General features: G+C 41.6%; 1 protein-coding gene and 1 long non-coding RNA gene across 8 annotated transcripts in view; one reads left to right on the top strand and one right to left on the bottom strand.

Moving 5' to 3' along the window:
• Positions 1-1,399: 1,399 nt before the first annotated feature.
• Positions 1,400-9,173, bottom strand: LOC132404290 (uncharacterized). Its single transcript, XR_009515488.1, has 2 exons — positions 9,034-9,173; positions 1,400-1,619 (listed from the first exon to the last, which is right to left on the bottom strand). It is a non-coding gene; the product is annotated as an uncharacterized LOC132404290 (long non-coding RNA).
• LOC132404288 (sialate:O-sulfotransferase 2-like) overlaps positions 9,167-10,269 on the top strand; it is a 530,890-nt gene continuing 529,787 nt past the window's right edge. For all 7 annotated transcript variants that reach the window (XR_009515484.1, XR_009515487.1, XR_009515486.1 and 4 more), the window contains exon 1: positions 9,167-9,307. The gene's annotated coding sequence lies outside the window, so the exon portion shown is untranslated. The remainder of the gene's footprint in view (positions 9,308-10,269) is intronic.

Genomic DNA, 10,269 nt, shown 5'->3' with positions numbered 1-10,269 from the left:
GCAGGCCTTTGGACCACAATGTCATGCCAAACTTCTAAGCTACTAGAAAATCAACTTAACCCTGCCCTCCCTCATAGCCTTCCATTTTTCTTTCACCTATGTTCCTATCTCTTAAATGTATCTAAAATACCTGCTTATACTGTCACCCCGGGAGTACATTCCATACATGCACCACTCTCTGTGTAAAAAAAAAATTACAACTGGCATCTCCCCTATACTTTCCTTTAATCAGTTTTAAATTATCCCTCTTCCAAAGGGTAAAGTTAATTTTAAACTCACTCTGCACTGTTTCATTGTGTAGTTGGAATCCAATCAGATTCACTTCCTCCTCAATTGCCTGACCATGAAACTATTCTATCTGGTGTGTGGAACACAATTATAATGTATTTTACAACAATCCAGTGACTTGTGATCATTGTTGCGAATGACTTTTATCAGAATTCCAGAGGTACACATTGTATTAGCAGAATTTAATTCCCCAGAGCTACCATGGATCACTGGGTCCAAGGCTCTGGGCCACTGAGCAACCAGCTCTGGATTACAGAAAATGTATTCTCTATGATCATACTGGTTGAGGGCAGCCACATGCTCTCCATGGACCTCTTGGACCTCTCCAAGTCCACACTACCTTGATGTGGAAATATGTTTATTTAAAGCTACAGCATGGAGTAGGCCCTTCTGGCCCTTCAAACCACACTGCCTCAACAACCCCCAACAACTCCTATTTATCCCTAACCCAATCATGGGACAATATTCAATGAACAATTAACCTACTGGGTACATCTTCAGAGAGTGGAAGGAAACCGGTGGACCCACGAAAAACCCATGTATTCCACGGGGAAAATGTACAAATGCCTTACAGAGGATGCTGGGATTGAATTCTGAACTCTGACTCCCCAAGCTGTAATAGTGTTGTGTTACTGTGGCGCCCATTGCACTACCATGTATATATTGCTGTTCTTTCATTAATGCTTGATCTAAACCATGTCAATGTCTGTAAGAAGTTTGAATGTTCTCCCCCTGAGTATGTGGGCCTCCTCCAGGTGCTCGGGTTTCCTCCTACATTCCGAAGACATAGCTTAGGGTTAAGGGCATCCTATGTTGATGCTGGAAATGAGGTGACACTTATGGGTCACACTCAGCACAATCCTCGCTGACAAGACTTGATGAAAATGATGCATTTCACTGTATGTTTCGATGTCTCAATATACATGTGACAAATAAAACTCAATTTTAATCAATAAATGCTGGAACTCCCTCCCCAACAGTGTCGTGGGAGTACCTTCACCAGAAGGACTGCAACATTTAAGGTAGGAAACTCATCTCTGTTTTGCCAAGTGCAAATATAACTGAGCACTGAACACCAACCTTGAGAGCAATATCCAATTCCCAAACTGAATGAAAATAAATTATTTTAATATAGACGATTCTTCCATCAGGAGGTCAGATACAATTAATCAGGTGATCTTTTGATGGAACAAGTGATTCTTTGGGATTCCCATAAGATGTAGATAAAAGCAGCCTTCTGAAGGAACCAGTAGGGTGTCTGGGGAAGTTTTCCACAGGTAACTCACACCTCATTACACTGCCTCTTCCGTCTAATTCCTGGCATCACTGTGCTGCAGAGGTAGAAAAAGGGAAGATGGATTTAGTTCAAGCTTTTAAATCTCAGAATGCCCCAAAGAGTTTTAAGGTCAAAAAAGTGCTGTACTGTAGCACTTTTAACACTAATAATGTTAACATTAAGGTCTCCTGAGATTTTTTTTTATATCTGCAAAATATCATTTGATTTAAGGAAAGGGAAGTCCAGGGAACACACAACTGTCCTCAATAAGGAGTCAGCAGTTGAAAGGGTGAGCAGATTCAGTTTCCTGGCTGCCAAACATCTCAGAGGATCTATCTTGGCCCAATGCATTGATGCAATCATGAAGAAGACGGGCCAGCAGCTTGACTTCATTAGGACTCTCTCATATTTCTACAGATGTATGGAAGAGAGTACTCTCACTGGTTACATCACAGCTGGGTGTGAATCATACAATGCATAGGATCACAAGAAGCTGCAAAGGGCTGTTGACTCAGTTATTTCCATCATGGACATAACTGTCCCTGCCATTGAGGACATCTTTAAAAATCATTGTCTCAGGAGGTGGCATCCATTATTAAAGTATTAAGGACCCTCACCATCCAGGACATAAGTTGACAAATTTCACATCATATACAGGTGATAATAAACCTGATTCTTATTCTGCTCTCCTTGCATTAGTACCTTCAGGGAGAAGGTACAAGAGCCTGAAGACACAGTCAATACTTTAAGAACAGCTCCTGCTCCTCTACCATCAGAATTTAGAACAGTCCATAAACCCAAGAATACAACCTCATTATTCATCTTGTGCAATATTTATTTATTTTATAACTTACAGTAATTTTTATGCCATATATTGTACATACACATATGACACATCTCATGACATATGTCAGTGATAATAAATCTGATTCTGAGTTATGATTCTAAATTATTTTGAGCCTGACTCTGGGATACTTTCTTAGTACCTGGCCTGTTGTGCAGAGATTTCTAGTGCTACAATTTGAATCTATAATATTTTGAGTGGGAGGGTAGGGGCCAAAGTACAGACAACTTGAGTAGCTTGGAAAATGGGAACCACTGGGGGGTATATGGAGGGAAAGACCATGGGGAGGGAAGATAGACTTTTTAGTAGCTGGGGGACTGAGGCGATTTGTAACTGGACTTCCAAGTCCCTTTGTACCTCATATTTTTTTTGTATTTTCTCTCCATTTAGAAAAGTTGACCTTTTCATTCCTTCTACCAACCTACATGACCATACGCTTCCTGACACTGCACATGTCATTGCCCATTTTCCAAATCTGTCTAAGTCCTTCGATAGCCTTTCTACTTCCTCAAAGGTACCTGCCCCTCCACCTAACTTCATATCATCTGCAAATTTTGCAAGAAAGCTATTAATTCCATCATCCAAATCATTGACATATAACGTAAAAAGAATCAGTCCCAGCATAAACCCCTGTGGAACGCCACTAGTCACCGGCAGTCAACCCAGAAATGGCTCCCCTTATTCCCACTATGCCAATCAGCCACTGCTTTATCCATGCTAGAACATTTCCTGAAATACCATGGGCTTGTAGCTTGATAAGCAGGCTCATGTGTGGCACCTTGTTAAGGGCCTTCCGAAAATCCAAGTACACAACATTATACAATTCTTCTTTGTCTATCCAGCTTGATATTTCTTCAAAGAATTCCAACAGATTTGTCAGCCAAGTCTTTCCCTTGAGGAAATCATGTTAACTATGGCATATTTTATTCTGTGTGCCTCCAAGGACCCTAAGACCTCATCCTTAACAATCAACTCCTACATCTTCCCAACCACTGATATCAGACTAACTGACCTACAATTTCATTTCTTCTGCCTCTCTCCCTTCTTGAAGGGTAGAGTAACATTTGCATTTTCTAGTCTTCCAGACCCATTCCAGAATCTATTGATTCTTTAAAGATCATTATTAATGCCTCCAATCACCTCTTTCAGAACCCTGGTGAGTACACCATCTGGTCCAGCTGAATTATCTACCTTCAGACCTTTCAGTTTCCCAAGAACCTTCTCTCGAGTTATGGTAACTTCACACACTGCATGGCCCCTGACACCTGGAACATCCACCATACTGCTAGTGTATTCCATAGTGAAGATTGATGCAAAATACTCATTCGGTTCATCCTCCATTTCCTTGTCCCCATTGCTACCTCTCCAGCATACTTTACCACTAATGGTTCAATATGGAATTGATGGCTTTGTGACAAAGTTTGCAGATGATATGAAGATAGGTGGAAGGGTAGGTAAAACTGATGAAGCAATGTGAATGCAGCAGGGCTTAGACACATTGGAAGAATGGGCAAAAAGTGGCAGATGGAACACAATGTTGGGAATTGTATGATAATGCATTTTGGTAAAAGGAACAATAGTGCAGATTATTATCTAAGTGAGGAGAAGGTTCAAACATCAGATGTGCAGAGGGACTTGGGAGTCCTTGTGCAAGACACCTGGAAGGATAATTCACAGGTTGAATCTCTGGTAAAGAAAGCAAATGCAATGTTGGCATTTATTTCAAGGGAAATAGAATATAAAAGCAAGGAGATAATGATGAACCTTTATAAGCCACTAGTCAGGCCACCCTTGGAGTACTCTCAACAGTTTTGGGCCTCATATCTCAGAAAAGATGTGCTCTCATTGGAGAAAGTGCAGAGGAGGTTCACAAGGATTATTCTGGGAATGAAGGGGTTAACATATGAGGTGCATGTGGCAACTTTGGTCCTGTACTCATTGGAATTTAGAAGTATGCAGGGGAATTTCATTGAAATCTACCGAATGTTGGAAAGTCTAGATAAGGAGAAGGTGGAGAGGATGTTTCCTGTGGCAGGGGTATCCAGAACTAGAGGGCACAGCCTTGAGAGACGACCCTTTAGAACAAAGGTAAGAAGAATTTTTTTAGCCAGAGAGTAGTAAATCTGTGGAATGCTCTGCCACAAACTGTGGTGGAGGCCAAGTCCATGCGTGTTTTTAAGGCGAAAGTTGATCATTTTCTGATCGGTCAAGGCATCAAAGGATGTGGCAAGAAGGCAGGTGTATGGGCTTGAGTGAGATCCAGGATCAGCCATGATGGAATGGTAGAGCAGACTTGATGGGCTAAATGACCTAATTCTACTCCTATGTCTTATGGTCTTATGATATCCACTCTCGTCACTCTTTTACACTTTATGTATTTGAAGAAATTTTTGGTATCATTGACTAGCTTTCTTTCACAATCCATCTTTACCTTTTTAATTGCCTTTTTAGTTGCCTTCTGTTGGTTTTTAAAAGCTTCCCTATCCTCTAACTAATTTTTGCTCTATTATATGCCCTTTATTTGGCTTTTATGTTGGCTTTGACTTGCTAACCATGGTTGTGTCATCCTCTTTGGAAACTCTTCCTCTATGGGCACTTTTCTTTATTTAGTATTATATAATATTATTGTGTTTGTTGTAGTTAAAAGATTTGTCAATACAAATTTGATTTAAGTTTATATTGGTGTGAGTTAATTATTGCTGCCTGGCGAACAGTAAATTTGTATTGGTGTGTCAGCATTCCTACAAGTAACTTACCCTAGAAGGAAGATTCAAACTTTTATGTTTCTATTTACAGTTATATTGCTGTTAGCTTGATTTCACAGTAATAGCTAAATTCATTACAAGCCTACAGTGGGAGGGTTACATTTTGGGGGGCATTGTCTGTATTATTTAATGCTGTATTATGGCTGCATAATAATTGGGTAGCCTGTTTGTTTGTGTGTAACCCAATGTTACACCAGTGTTATTTTTGTGCAATTTAAAATGCATCATAATTTTGAAACTGTGATATGAATGCCATGGAGATTAAAGTTTGGTGTGATTAACAGAAATTATCAACTCGTAATGCTTGTGTATTGAGCAATGTTTCTGTTGATGTTAGCAATGCCACTTTATTTAAAGCCTTGAATCTTGTGAAAGCTCTGGAAAACAAAAAGCTCTGGAAAACATTGATCAGCATTTGAACAAATCAGATGGCAAATATTTTGTGTTAGTCCCAACCTTCAGTGATGTGACTGAACTCACTCTGCCTGATGTGATAAGATTACCTGGAGAGGCAGGGCCATGGCCAGTTCATATGTTTAGAGTTGCACAGAATACAACTGCTGCTGAGGGTGAAGATTTTCAGTTCAAGTTGCTCTTTTTTCTGAGGAATGAAGGGAAAACTCTGATGTTAAAAATCTATGTCCTTCTGCTTTGATCTAAGTTGTGAGCTGGTGTCTGCTAACACATCAGTGGCTGATAAATGCCAAAGTGTACCTGCTGAGATCGAACATTATCATAGAATGTCCTCTAGAGTCAAGCCTACATAGAATGAGAAGAGTATGTGGCTTAGGCTGAGTGGATGTCTCACTTACTAGATGAATGGCAGTGCTCAGACTTGTAGCAGAGACTTGTAGAGAGTTGAAGCAGAGACTTGTAGAGAGTTTAATGGGTCCTACTGCTGATACAGTGAGGTTCCTGAATCCAGAAATTCCACTGCCATGTCAGCCAAGCTCTGGACAATGCTTTTGGCACCTCTGAAAGTTCAGCTGATATGATGAAGTTCAGACACATATTCCAAGATGAAGGAGAAAAGTTCTCTGCCTACCTTTTCAGGTTAGATAATCTGCTGATTTGTTTGTGCCTTAAAGGGGGCATTCAGCAATCTGAGATAAGTTGCTTGAGGTAGGAACAAGTTTGGAAAGGTGTACTGTCACAAGATATGGTTGCTCAAATAACCCTCAAGACTCATGGTTACCATCTTTAATTGAGTTACTCAAAGAAGCTAGAGTGGAGGCAAAAATGTAACCCTCTCACCTTAGGCTAATAATGAGTTAGCTATTATTGTGAATACAAGCTAACAGCAAATAATTCGACAATGCTTGGGAATAATGATGAAATGGCCATTTCTAATAAATAAACAGGTTGCTTGTAAATATGATTTGGGTGAACAGACATAAAAATTTGAAAGTCTCTTTAATGGAAAGTAGGACTGTGACTTGTATGAATACTGACACACCCATGCAAATTTAGCCAGGAAGCATATAATTTAACTCACACCAGTATAAACTTAAATCAAAATTGTATTGACAAAATATTTTAAACTGTAACAAACACAATAATACCATATAATACAAAATAAATAAAAGGGCCCATTAAATATATATATAATTAGTCTATAATGTGCATGTAATAATTGTTGCATAATCAATCCAGTTTTCTTCACCATTTACTCACAATACTGAAAACAGGTTTGCACTGAAGAACCCATCACAGGAAGAAAAATATTCACGCAGCATCCAAGGAAAAGGCGTCAAAGTTTCTCCAAGGTTGTGTACTACCTAGCTAACTGAAAGTTGTCTGTACCTTCTCCATGAGACCATTATCTGCATGAGAGTTTTCCGACAGTAGCATCTATCCTTCCAAATAAGAACAAAAGAACTTAAGAAATAGGAGCAGGAGTAGGTCATTTGGACTGTTAAGCCTGCTCCGTCATTCTGTAAGCATTTCATCATGTTCTTCTCCATGCTATTATCCAGAACTAGAGGGCAAAGCCTCCAAATTGAGAGGCAACCTTTTAGAACAGGAGTAAGGAGGAACTTTTTTTAGCCAAAGAGTGGTGGATCTGTGGCATGCTCTGCTGCAGACCACAACTGAGGCCAAGTCTAAGGATATATTTATGGCTAAAGTTGATAGATTCATTGGGGCATCAAAGGACGTGGTGAGAGGGCAGGTGTTTGGGGTTGAATAGGATCCAGGATCAGCCATGATGAAATGGCAGAGTGGACTCAGTGGGCTGAATGGCCTAATTCTGCTCCTATGTCTTATGATGTTATGGTCCCAGAACTCATTCTACACAACCAGGAAAGCTCACCAACAGTTTTCATTTCTGAGGAGGCAGAAGAGTGCTTGAAGATTCTTATCTACACCCATATTGTTCTAGATGTGCAGTAATGAACATCCTGACAAGCTGCATCACTGCTTGGTATAGAATCTGCACTGTGGCGGACAAGAAGGCTCCACATTGGTAGTCAGAACTGTCCAACACATGTCTGGCACCAGCCTACCTGCCATCAAGGATATACTGTATATACAGAAAGGTGCCATAAAAAGGCCAGTAACATCATGAAAGATCCCACACACACTGCTCATTGACTTTTGTCCCACTCCAATCAGGGAGGAGGCTACCTAACATCCACACCAGGATCACCAAACTCAAAACGGTTACTTTCTGCAAGCAGTAAGACTGATCAACACCTCCACCAATTTACCTACACTTCCACACCCCCAGCCACCACTATTTCATTATTTCCCATCAATCACCTTATTCACAGACACCCCTCTGCCTATATCACTTTTGTGGACATACAAGCAATCTATGTATTTATATGTATTGTGTTCTTTATCTTACTTTTTTGTGCTCCATCAGATCTGCAGTAACAATCATTTTGTTCTCATTTACACTTTGAAATTACATTAAACTATCTTGAAATTCCTTCTCTGACACAAATTATCATATTCTTTATTATTGAACTTGGATTAAAGCTCCGCCCGTTCCGTTAAACTGTTCAACCTCAGGTCCATAAGTAGTCCTGGGAACAAGTGCGGGCCGTGAGATAATGTGATGAGTTTAGGTGTTGATTAGTAACAGACAGCCCCTAACTCCGTACCCTTATGCAACTGAACCCCTTATCTTTTTTCTAATCGGTCCTCTTTCGGATCCCAATCCTCTTTGAGAGGCTCTTCAACACCTGATGTGAGGGATCGTTACCTGATTGATCCTGGGTCCATGCCGCACTCACACACGAGTCTGGTCTCCATTTCAAAACTGATCCGGTTTTTCCCCAGATAAGGGAAGCCACCTCCGCGTCTCGCTGAAATACAAGCGATTCTGCAGATGCTGGAACTCCAGAGTAATACACACAAAATACTGGTGGAACTCAGCAGGTCAGGCAGCATCTATGAAGAAGAACTTCTCCATTTTCTAGCTTCTTCCCCCTTTATTTCCATTTCTGGGGAATGGTCTCGGCCCAAAACGTCGACTCTGTGTTCCCCTCCTTGGAGGTTGTCTGACCAGCATTTAGTGTGTATCACTCCATATCTCTCTTTGCCTTTTGCCCAACAATTCTGCATCGTTATTAATTTAGCGATAAATGCAATAAGGTGGATTATTAGGAAGTGAGGTAAAAACTGGGAATGAAACATTTTTTTTCTTTGGCGGGGGAGGAAGGGAGACAGATGAGCAGTTGAGAGGTACTCTGCTTTAAGCGGCGTGGCTGTGCTTACAACGCCTGCGTGCCGGCTGAGAGCGGAGAGGGGGGTTGCGTTTAAATTCAAATTCCAGATAACAGGAAGAGAGGAGAGAGAGGGGAAAAAAAGGAAAGAAAATAATAGTAGATCGGCGGGTGGCCCATACTTCTCACCTTAAATATCAAATAACCTAACTGCTGCGTCTCATTAGAATTAAAGACCCAAACGAAGCCCATTGAGGTTCAGTGCGCAGAGTGCTTGCTACCGGAGTTGGTGGAATTAAGAGTGGATGTATGTGGAGTTATGCGCTCGGTTTCCACACCTCTTTCTGGCCACGTTCGGTAGAGAAGAGGGGAGAATACTACGGGAGAAGAGAGCCGAACTCATCTCCAAGGCTCCAGTGACACCGGGATTCCTTCCGATGTGGCTCCCTGTACCGCCGAGCAGGTAGGAGTCGACTCGTGGTTCGGCCGAGCCCGTGTCCGCATCCGGTACTGAGGGGCAGCCGCCCCCGTGAGCTGATGGACAACTTCAGTTCGCCAGAGGAAGCGACATTCCGCGCAGTGAAACCTCGTTTCGACTTTTCCCCCACCGTTTAATATCCCCTTCCCTCCCATGTTCAGACCAGCGTAGATTGCTTGAAATATTGAAATACTTATTGGAGGCGGGCTGTTCCTCCCTTCTCGGTTCTCTGCAACTCTATGCTACTTTTAACTTTGATCCTTGGGGGAACTTGAAAGATTTGCTCTTTGTTTTATTGATACTCCGTCTGTTTTGTGGGTGCTCCTGCAGGATACAGAATGTGGGTGCTGCGGTTAGAATGGACGGCATGACAGAGCACAGCCAAGGGCTAGGGTGGGAGGTCGAATAGGGAAAGGGGAAAATGCCATGAGTAGTTGGGGAACAAGGAACGCACAGGGAGATATTGGGGGAAAGGCGGTAGACTTGGTGAGGAAGAGGTGTAATGATGGAGGGGGTTGGGTCATAGCGGAGGGGGGGGGGGTGATGTTATTTTTTCGTAACACGAGTTCAGTTATAGCAAATCTCTCTTGGTCAATCACAGGTGGCGGGGTGGCTATTTCTTCCCCAGCTAATTGTAAATAAGAATTTAAGGTGCGAGAGCGTTGTTACAATTAAATGATATGCCGGGATGGAACAGCGCGTAAAATAGGCTGGCTGTCAGTTAATCTTTCATTACTGAGAGCCGTAGAGTTCAATGAAAAACTTGAAACAAAATGAGAAATTAGATTGTTTCTGGGTGACACTTTTTCACATCCACACTGACAAATGCCACTGACTTTTAAGTATATATTCACTAGTACGATGAGACACACTGTGATTATAAAGTGACGCGCACATACACACGCTGACACCTACACACACACAAAACACACTTGTATAGCTCTGTG

This window comes from Hypanus sabinus, chromosome 13 (assembly GCF_030144855.1).
Source record: "Hypanus sabinus isolate sHypSab1 chromosome 13, sHypSab1.hap1, whole genome shotgun sequence".
NCBI classification, from domain to species: domain Eukaryota; kingdom Metazoa; phylum Chordata; class Chondrichthyes; order Myliobatiformes; family Dasyatidae; genus Hypanus; species Hypanus sabinus.
Note: the sequence above shows the minus strand (reverse complement) of the source record. Positions and strands in the feature narration are given on the sequence as shown.